At 38.8% G+C, this 11,687-nt stretch overlaps 1 pseudogene; it reads right to left on the bottom strand.

Annotated features, from left to right (window-relative positions):
- Nucleotides 1-4,924: 4,924 nt before the first annotated feature.
- LOC147909480 (uncharacterized) lies at nt 4,925-6,150 on the bottom strand (annotated as a pseudogene).
- Nucleotides 6,151-11,687: the final 5,537 nt, after the last annotated feature.

Below are 11,687 nucleotides of genomic sequence, written 5' to 3'. Positions count from 1 at the left end.
TCGAAAAGATGGGGGTCCCCCCCCATCACCCCCCCCCCGCTTACGATGACTACCCCCGAAGAAACCCGTTGGATTTTTTTTAAAAACGTGGACGACCCTAAAAAAAATTTTAAATCAGTTGCAAACGGGGGAAGATGGGGGGCTTGCAAGCCGGGGCCTTGGGGGCCCCGGGGGGTCAAAAGTACGTCGGGCCCCTTCCTGGGGAGGGGGGAGATAAAAAGAGTGGTTATTTTTTTGGGACGTTTTTTAACCTAAAAAATGGGTTGGGGTTTTTTTGGCAAAAAATTTCGGGGGGTTGATTCTAAAATAAATTTTCGGGGGCGTACGTACCCGGTTCCCCCGGCCCCTTTACTTTTAATTTTTAAAAGAAACCCCCCCGACGATCCCCTTTTCCCCCGGGAAAAACGAAAAAACCATTCCAACCTGCTGCTGGTGAAAAATCCCAAAAAACACAACAATTCCCGGGCCGTTTTTTGCCCCAAAAGGGGGTTTCCCAAAAATACTTAATCGCGCCGTTGGGGGTCGTCCCCCCCAAAGAAACAGAAGAAAATGGGGAAAGGGATTCCCTCCGCAATGAATTAAATGACAAACATCGTTACGTGCACTGGGACATCCCCCAAGGGGCTGGGATCCCCCAAACGTTGCTAAAACCTTCGCACCGGCGGGAAAAAACGCAAAACGCAACGAATGCTTCGATTATCGGATTTCGCGAAGCCGCTTTTAAAATAAATTACATCGCGTATCGACAAACCCCGGTCATCGAGGCCCCCAGCAAAAAAAAAAAATACTTTTGCCTTTTTTGTTTTCCCCCGTCGAATATAAAAGAAACCAGCGAAAAGGGGAAAAATTAGCTCCGAAAAAACGCCGACTTTTTTGGTTTTTTTTGCACGCTTCTGGCGAAAAAATTTTCCCCCAAGGGGGCCCCCTAGTTGGGGGTTTTCCGTTTTTTGGCAGGCTGATATCGGGGGAATGCGTTACCAGTTTAAACCGGGCCACCACATACCCCGTCACGTTGTTGGGCAGTACCGGGGCCTCCGCAAAAAGGGGGTTTTGAAGCGAACGGCTGTCATTGTTGAAAAAATTCGACCTTTGGAAGATGTCCTAAAAATTTGCAAACGGATGTGGGGAAGGAGTTTTACAACGTCGATGTGCAGAAAACACAACGTTAATCACTATTCCACGTATTCGACGTTGAAAGCGTCGATAGTCGAGCGGTTCAATCGTACGCTCAAAAGCGACATGTGGAAGATGTTTACACTCAACGGCAATTACAAGTGGATCGACGAGCTGCCGCGTCTCGTATCAGATTACAACGCGCGCAAGCATCGCACTATCGGCATGCGACCCGCCAACGTAACTCCCGCGATCGCCGAAAGACTCTTGGACACGGTGTACAACGTGATAAAAATCGCTGGTCCAGCAAAATTCAAAGTGGGCGATTCGGTATGCGTGAGCAAGTCAAAACGATTTTTGAGAAGGGTTACACGCTAAATTGGACCACCGAGGTATTTACGATCGTTAAGGTACAGCATACCAATCCCGTAACCTATCTACTCGAAGACTATCGCGGAAAATCCGTCGCTGGTGCGTTCTACGAGCACGAGTTGCATCACGCTACTCATCCGGACGTGTATCTCGTGGAGAAAGTACGCGCAGGAAGGGAGACAAGGTGTACGTCAAGTGGCTGGGATTCGATGGATCGCACAATTCATGGATACACAAAAACAATGTCATTTGATAAAATTTTTTTTACATATAAAAAATATATCAATATAAATATATAAAATATATCAATATAAACGTTTTTTATTACTTCCCATTCATCATCATCATCATCTTTGTTTTGGAATATACAAAAAAAAAACGTGAGATACATAAAGTAAGTAAAGTAAATTAGAATACTAGTACATAATACGTATATAAATGTTAAAAACATGTGATATGTATTATATGAAAGTACAATAATCGTAATACATAAAAAAAAAATACTTGTATAAATGTAAAAAAAAAAGTGTAAAATACAATAGTAATACATAATAGCATAATACATATAATATATACAATACATATATTGTATTACCAACCGGGGCGGCGGGCGCAGGGGGTGGTGTCCCCCCAGCGCCCGAATAAAGTCGAAGGTGCCAAGCACCGCCCGGGGTCACGTCGTCTCTCAGACGATGCCATAAAAATCCCCGGGCGGGAATAGAAGTCGGCAATAAGCCGATTGGCCTGAGGGACTCCAAGAAGTATGCTGCACGCGTTCCTGGGAATCCCTCATGCAAGGCCAGGTAAGGACACTCGGAGGGGTTTTAGTGGGTGCAAGCCCCACATAACCCCGGGCTCTCCCCCGAGACTCGGGGTATGCGTCAGGCATTTCCCCTCCGTTATCAAAAAAAAAAAAAAAAAAAAATTGTATTACAAAGGTATCCGCCAATGTCCCCATGGTAACGTCTCCGTCGAGTCCGGTACGACGTATCGTTTGTCGTCGTATGGACTCAGAGCGATCTTCGATTCGGATATCCTGTACACCTCGTGTAATTTAGATCGTATACACGTTTGACGGCAAGTCATTTCAATCTCTTCGTTCAAACACCGCGTATAATCGTCGAACGTTATCGTTCACGCTACGATGTTATTCTTTACGCCTTTCGCCTTTTTAATGTCCTTCTTGTCATCCACTCTCATCGCGTACATCTTCGCTCTAAGTCCAACAAATTCGGTCATTAATACACCGTTGTTCTCATCCTTCATCAGGCCGAGTACTTTTTTGTTCGCGAGAGGCATATCGTACGCGTTGTCTGCCGGATAATCGCTCGTGTCGAATCTAGCGATATCACGTTTCATAGTCTCGTAAACATTGTCGCATTCTATACAGTAAATGAGACTATCCGTATCGGTGTACATGATCTTGCATTTGTCGCGATACATCGGTGACATGTACTCGTGATGAAATTCGTACAAACAGACTTTTGATATGTCAAGTATGCACATACCCACGTAAATCGGCTTGTTGAATTTCACCTCGAGTTTGCGCATTTGGACGGCAATCAAATTTTCCGCAAAGACGCTGCGGCTGTGAAAATTCGGTTTCGCGATCATTACCTCCGCGCCGTACCGTCCGTCCCATTTTGTTATTAATTTTACATCAACGTGGTTGCGCACATTCTCCATGGTCTTACCGAATACTGCGTTGTTCATTAGCTTATACAAATTTTTTTCGAAATCGTTTTTCGCGAACGTTCTACATTGTGTATTGAGTTCAATGTAATCGCAGAGCCATGGAGATTGAGCGAATTGTAGCATTCGATGGATCTTTATTACGCGAAGACGGTGACGAGTACATTGCTGCAGGTTGCAATAATGGATGACGTAACGCTGCTTATCGTACAACGTCGCTAGAAGTTTATCTTCGCGCTTGCCAGGCGGTTTATCGCGCGTTGGACAGAAAGGTAGGTCAGTGTGTGTAGGTCGGTCGTGTAGATGCTGCGGATATTCGAGATCGACCTCGAGAATATAACTGGTAGGTGAATCCGGAGCGATCGCGCTCACGTCAAAGTTCGCAGCGTCTTTGACCCACCGAAATTCGGCATATGGCAATGGTTGACACATCGCCCATCCGTACAGATTATTCACATCGTAGTACATCAAGTACGACGACGGTTTCGATGGATCGAACGAATACATGTACTTGTTATTAGCCTGCGCGTATATGCCGGAGCATTGACTGAGGCCGCCGCGTATGAACATAACCATATCAATGTCGGTGAGCAACTCAAATCTTATGCGTGTATATTTCAGCATGGCGTCCCACATGAAACCTGGCAATGTATAATAATGCGCGGGATCGAGACAGTAACTCGCGATGCAGCTATTGCGGAAATTTTCGAAAATGTCTGCTAATAACAAGATATCAGTTTTCAAGTACAGATCACTGTACTCGCCGAGCGTTCGAATGGAGAATCGCTTCCAGATGTTCGCGGTGTGAGCATAATCGTTCTTGGATACTGTATCGCCTGTCAACGAACTGAAAAATAATTCGCGCGGTGGTAAGCGCGTGTCCTGCAATTTTTCGACGCAATCAATGTACTCGTATGGAAAGACACCTTTTCGTGTGAGTAATTCAAATCCTTCATCTGATAATGTTAGAAATTCGGAACGTACAATTTTTAATTTATTTTTGTCGAGATACGACGCCAATTTATCAAGACTTGCATTTAAAAATTTGAAAGAATCAATGAATCTTAATTTTATGCAATTTTTCTGAAAATTCTTTTCATTTGTGTCTTTGGTGCTATCGACATGTTTAGTGAATGAAATATATTTTTCTTTAGTTATCGGTAGTATATCTACATGTCCACCGTATGCGGTAGCAATTTCCTTAATTATAAAATGCGCGTCGTAGCCTGATAAATTGTGAAATACGACTGGAATATAAAACGAATTTTTAAAATTTAAATTACAATTCGAATGCGCTGGACCACCGGTGAGATGACAATGATCGCGAACCCGCATGTCGTCCGGCGCGAACGATTTCTCGCAGATATGACAACGCGTCGCGCTACGGTATGCCTCCTATTGCTGTTTAGATAACGTTTCCATGGGCACTTTGGTGGATACGATATTTTTCACGCGATGCGCCAAATCGTTGAGTTGTCGCGTGAACCACGCTATATAGTCTTCATCGCGACGGAAGTGATACGACGATAACGCGTCATCGTACGCACATCGCACGTAGTAACCTATACTAAACGCGTCATGCTGTTGATACGCGTACGACGATGCATCTTCCTTGTCGGATTTCTTGCGTAAGATGCATTCCAGATCGGCGTAGATGATGAACGGTACTCGTTCTCGATTGTTATAGTTGTCGAATTCGAGCCACTTGTCGTCCTCGCTCGGCAGTTGGATGGTGCAGTTGTTGATCTTCTGGCAGTCCACTTCATGCAACTGCAATTTTTCGCACGAACTGAAGTAATGAAGGCACCTACAAATAATAAAGAAATTTTTCTATTTCTTTTTTACTGTTTTTTTATTATACTTACCGATCACAAAAATATTTCCTGCTCTCGTTCCTAGTAATTTGTGATCTTACAAGGCGGGATAGATTTTTTATCCACGCAAAGTGTCTAATGTTGTCGTTGCGTGAATGTTGTAGGTACAGGAGATTGACATGCTTCTCCTTCTTGTCATTAGTGAGCTGCAGAGGAAAGACCTGTCTATTTTCGATGCTGTAGCCGTTGATCGATACCGCGTTCAACCGTTCGAATTTCGGAATGTCTTTTAATGTCATTGGAAATTCGATACCCGCAAGATTTAATACTGCGATGTAATGCGGATATGATGATTCCCGATTTACATGTCTTTCTGCGGGGTACAGAGCGACCACCGACCACGCGAAACATGCATTGTCCGTCGAATAAACACTGACCACCGCTCGTTTCGTCGCTATTTCTCGTGGCACTCAATGTGACATCCCGCGTGCATTGGATTATGCTTATTCACATTTACTATCAAATTGAGGATTCGCGACAATGCCCATCCGCTGTCGCGTTCCTGGAATTCTTCGAGCGATGCTAGGATAGGCTCGACGACGTGTCGCTCGTACCACTCGCGCATATCGGTGCAACGATATACCTCGCTGTTCTTTGTAATTATGCTCTTCTTAGCACGTTTATCCTTCGTCGCAAACTCGCCATTGAACGCGGTGTTCACTTTTACACTGCCGTGTGTTTCTACAGCGTCTCGCACTCGCTCGAGCACTACATCGCCAGCGTCTTCTAAAAACCGCCGCGGCTCGATATGATTAGAGTTTATCACTGCACCTGTCAATAACGGCTCTCAAACGCGGCATCGATCTCTCGCCAGACAAGAGATCGTTCGTTGCCACTCGCGTATTCGCCACTCGCGTACTCGCCACCAATGTGCACGAAACGTCTCCAATTCCAACTTTGCACCCGCGAGTCGCGCGATCCTCGCCACCGCGGATTGTCTGTATCCAATGGTGAGGCGCGGACGCTTGGCACGACAAAGTTCTTCGAGCTGCTTGATGTATTCGTCGCATTGTTGCAGCCATGAGAAACACTCCGTCAGAGTAGCGATCTGGTTGCACTGTTCCAGCAGTTCGCGTTCCACTCGCTCGTGGTTTTCCATGTTTTTTTTGTTTTTTTTTAATGTGTGCAAAGTGGACATATGCTGCACGAGAATATAATGTACAAAGGTAATTTGCAATTTGTGCACGATCTGCCGTCTAGCCTACCGAAAGAACCGGTCTCATGCACCCTGACGTGATACATTCCTCCATCGTTAATGTCAGCTATACGAATCATGCATGATGTGCATACGGTTAAAGAACCACCCGTTGTATAATAATTGTGGATTACACAATGCTTAGTACGAGCATTCAATGTACGAATTTCTGGAGATGACACGAATTTTTCTACGCGATCCATTTCATACTCGCTCATATCACTAGCACATCCACTATTGTCGGATAGTATTTCTTCGTCGGACGACTCTTGGTTCATTATATTCTCAAAGTCTACTTCCACTTCATCAAACACTTCGTCTCTAATATTCGCGAACTGTTCCTCATCCACATTTCTAATATATTCTGCTACGTCGATTCTCTCCTCAATATTACCGATATTCTCGAACTCTACATCGTCCATTATGTCCTCAAATTCTATTTCCAATGCTTCAAATAACTTGTCTGCATTTACATCATCCATGTCCTCAACGTTTGTATGATATCAGCCATACTTTTCGCATTACACTTATTGCGATTCGGTAATTTTTAAAAACGTCAATTGAGATGCCGCGCGCTTATGACTCATTATATATTCTATTTGCGACTTCTTTGTCCCTTTGTTTACCCTCCCTATTGGGTTGCAGCATCGGCGACGTGTCACCGATCTCTTCTTACAAAAAATGTCGTTATCAGTTTCTCTCTCTTAACGCATCGCGACGTGTCACCCGATCTCACGGTTCTTCCTAGATAAATATCATTATCAACGTTTCTGACTTTCTTGAAAGAAAGAACTGTAAGAATGCAATATGATTTCATCATCTATCCCTCATTGAAGGCGCTTTGTGTAGCAGCCGATACATCGATGATGTGCCATCGATCTTCTAGACAAAAGTTCACGTTATAGTGGACGCATTTTTTAGGGTGAATGTTGGGATGGATGTTGGGGTGATGGCGCAACGCATTTTTTTTTTTCGACAGTTCGAAACGCACTTTAGGATGGACGCGGGGTCCACGCGGCGGCGGTGGTGGCACTGATGCCTGCGGCGATGGGGGGGGGTGTTGGGTGGCGGCGGTCTCAATAATACGTGACACCACACATGGCGTATCATCATATCAGTAAACACTGATAACGCTGGGACTCATCATATCAGTAAATACCGATAGCGCCGGGACTTCCCGCGCCTACCCTCCCTTCCCCGCGCCTATCAGTACTCCCCGCGCCTACTCCCCCGCGCCTATGAGTATCCCCCGCGCTCCGCGTCCCCCTCAAAGGACCTGGGTTAGAACCGCCACTGTATTAACTACTCATTATTGCATTTAACAAAAGATGTTGAACGCTTAGATCCTCTTTTTCAGCTTTTCCTTATGAGAATAATATGATGTTGTTCAGAAAACTATAGAAAACTCCACCGACCTCTGCAACAGTTTTTTTTTAGACTATCTGAAAAAGAAAAACGAGAGAAACTGGAGTCTTCAATTGATCAAAGTATTTCATATGATCAAAGTATTTGGAAAACACAATGAAGATATCCTGTATTTTTCGGATTGCATGGTTTCTAATACAAGAAATTAAAGACTACAAATATATTTTTAAATGCCGATTCTTTAAATAATAGATGCTGTTTTCTTAACGATTTGTGCATTATATATATTAGGTGTTGGAATTAATTCGTAGCGTTTTACAAGTGATGGGAAGTACTTTCATTAATGTATTTTTTAATGCTCATGTGAAATAAATAACATTCTTTCATTAAAAAACGCTACGAATTAATTCCAACACCTAATAATATTTTCGAAATGGGTAATGTTTATTATTTAGTGGTAAAAAAATTTCAAATTGTTGAAGATTTTTATAATATCGGCATCCCCTCTTCATTAGATGGTATTTTTAAATGTTCCGTACTATGTAACAATTTTAGTATTGAATTTATTAATAAAGTGAAGACCAAATATTACTTGATGCCATGCTGGTCAGATAATAATAAAGGTTCAGATTCAAGTATTATTGAAGATGATGAACTTTATTACAAGGAAATATATTATTTCGAGTCTTTTATAAAATCAGAATACGTTATAGATGCGTTATAGATGCGAACAGTCAAAATAGTCAAATTATAAATTTGTAGATTATATAAAAGTAATTGTACACAAAACATATAACACAAAAAACACAAAAAATAAATAACAGAGCTGTCATCAGCAGATGTTATGCGTAATAATTATTTTTGGAATAATAATATTATATTATTAACCCTCGAACATGAGTCATTTGTGTCCATGCTCTTACTTCCTCCAACCGTAGTTCCTACTCACTCAAACGCGCTCGTTAGAGAGAATAGGAGCTGCGGTTGGAGCAAGTTGGAGCATGCGACGCGAACAAATCTTTTCTAATATTCTTATTTTTCATATAACTATGCACTTGACTATGTCATCTCAACTTTTTTTTCTAACATTTACATATCAGAATAATTTAGTAGAGACTTTAAAGAATATATGTGAATTTTTACAGAATTTTTCGAGCTCTTTAAAATCGAATCGAACACAAATAACCCATGCCGTCCAAAAGTGCGGAAAATAAGTGTGGCGTTCGAGGGTTAAATTGATTATCAATCCAATATGATGATATGCATTCTTTTGTCTCAAATATCCTTTGCTGAAACCCAAACATTGATTCCAAACATTGATACAGACTATCATATTTCGTGTATTTTAGAATTGATAATATTGTTAGCAAAATGAAGACCAAAAATACACAACTTGGCATTCAAAAGTCATCATACGACGACAAGTATATAATACTGCTTTAAGAAAGATTGTATATCGACAACAATCAAAATGATAAATATATATTTATAGTAATAAACGATTTATAATACTTTTCAGGCTTTCAAGGGTATTTCCTCCAAAAATGATACATTTGTAACAAATATTGTAATAAAGAAATTTAATTTCAAAAAAGTTTCAATCTTATAATTTTTGCTAATTTTCGTTCATTTTTTTTTGCCACAACTTTGCATAGCCTTAAAAGAGAAACAAATAAATAAAAAGAAATATATTTTTTAATTTTATTTAAATGCGAAATGAACCTATAGGAATGAAAAATATAACAAATTCAAAGTTGTATTCTATTTTACACTTCTTCACTTTTAATTGAAGAGCAGATTTTCAAAATATGTTTTGTTCAAAATTTGTAATTTTCATAAAATGAGAAAGAAAGAAACTACACATAAGAAAATTATGCATTTTACAGAAAATAACAATATGCCAATCAATAGGATGTAAAATGTTAAACAAAATTGCAAAACAATTGCTAAAAATGTTAACATATGCATTTTATTTGTCTCTCGTTAAAAACATAATGCACTTCGAAATGTCTATGTTTTCAACATATAAATTAACAATAAAAAAATGCTTTCTGAATTTCAGAGTAATTTATAGTATGAATCTTTCAACACTGAACACTACTCTACCTCTAACTAAAAAAAATGAAATTTTGGACAAAACGCATTTTGAAAGTCTGTTCCTCAATTGTATTTTGTTATCTTATAGTTGTTTGCAATTTGTCCTAAGCAAAGTATAGATATTGAAAAATGTAAATAGATAATTTTACGAATTTATTTTTATAATACAATTTATAACATTATAGAGTGAGGCAATAACTTTGTCTACTTAAAATATTTCCACTATTTTTAGAGATATGAAATAATTTATTTACGGAAGTTATATAGTATCAAGAAATACATATATGCTGCTAATAATTTTTCTATAAGAGAGATGCTTCGGAAATTTCAAGGCCACATTCATTTTTTTTTATATGATTTTTTAATGTAATATGATTCCTCTAGTGATTCTACGTATTACCCAGTTGGAAATGATCGTTAAATCGACATCCAAATCATCAATTCAATGTTAAATCGACATCGATTCAATGAATCCTTTTTCGCTAGATAAGGCAGAAATATATTGAAAAATCAATAGTTTATGTTATGCTTTAGGATATTTTACACTTTACTCTGACACATATTGAAATGAAATATTAAATATCTCATATATTATTGATTTTTCGGTTCTACATTAATATTTTTATGAATAACCATATTATGTAGAGAAAGCATATCACGTAAAAAAATCATATAGTTCCATTAAAAAACATTGAGGTGAAATCTCTTAAGCATCTCCACTCATAGAAAAATTATTAGTAGCATATTGCTCCTCTTGTAATACAACTTGCTATTCCGTAAATAAATTATTTCATATCTCTAAAAATAGCGAATATATTCTAGGTGAACAGTTACTGCCGCATTCTGTATATATGCTTTTACATGTTTAGTATAAAGTGAGTAACTATTCTTGCAATTGTTTAAAATGATAAAAAATTTTTATTTATAGATCTGGACATCCGTACGACCTAAAAAATTTGTAACTACTTCATCATCAAATGAAGATAAAATAAATCGGAATTATCAGAGTACTCTTAATCAGATTGTCGATATTGAAAATGATATCATCGGAATAAGAACTGAATTAGACATTAACAAAGAAAACGAAGATATTAACAGAATTGAATCTGTCTCTCCTTTCACGGTTAATAATTCTGAAGTTAGTATATCCAGTCAGTATATCCAATAGAACTTACATAGTCTGAAAACTGTTAATGGAGTTTCTGGACAATGTTCAGTACTTCAAAAACATATAACAAAACATATAACAAAAGACATATCCCCAGGTCACGTCTATATATATATATATATATATATATATATATATATATATATATATATATATACATACAGGGTTGGCCATATTCGACGGAAAGATCTGGCAACACTGTAACTTTTGACAGAGATGTTAGATCGAGTAACGACGTTTCCCATGATTGAAAAAAAAAACATCTTTCCGTCGAATATGGCCAACCCTGTATATATATATCAATAACGTCTTCACATGCAACTCAAGCAGCATGTGGATTTTGTCCTTATATTCCGATATTTTGTCCTTATAATCAACAAATTCCTGATGTTCAGACAATTAATCAACAAGTTTCTTATGTTCCGACAAATAATCAGCAAATGTTTAATATTTCTATAACTAATCAACAAGTTCCTTGTATTCCGGCGAGTGAACAAGAGGATTTCTACTCAAATTGCGTCTAAGAATAGAGTTGAGTAAGTTAACTTTTTTTTACTTAATTAAAGTGATAAAATTAATGGTTATATAAAATCAACTTATTGTTAATTACATTAAAAATTATAAAGTTAAAATTAATTTACAAGAGAATACAATCAATAATCACCCTTCAATTTTAGTAAGTTATAGATATGTTAAAATATAGACAAAAATAGGAGCAACGTTTTTTTACACCATCTTCGCCTATCTTGTATGTATTGCCAGAGTTTCATAATTTTTTAAATTTCCGAGTTGGGAACTTTTTCTTTACAAC

This window comes from Acromyrmex echinatior, chromosome 6, assembly GCF_024713525.1.
Source record: "Acromyrmex echinatior isolate Ae372 chromosome 6, ASM2471352v2, whole genome shotgun sequence".
NCBI lineage: Eukaryota > Metazoa > Arthropoda > Insecta > Hymenoptera > Formicidae > Acromyrmex > Acromyrmex echinatior.
This window is presented reverse-complemented; position numbering and strand designations above follow the sequence as displayed.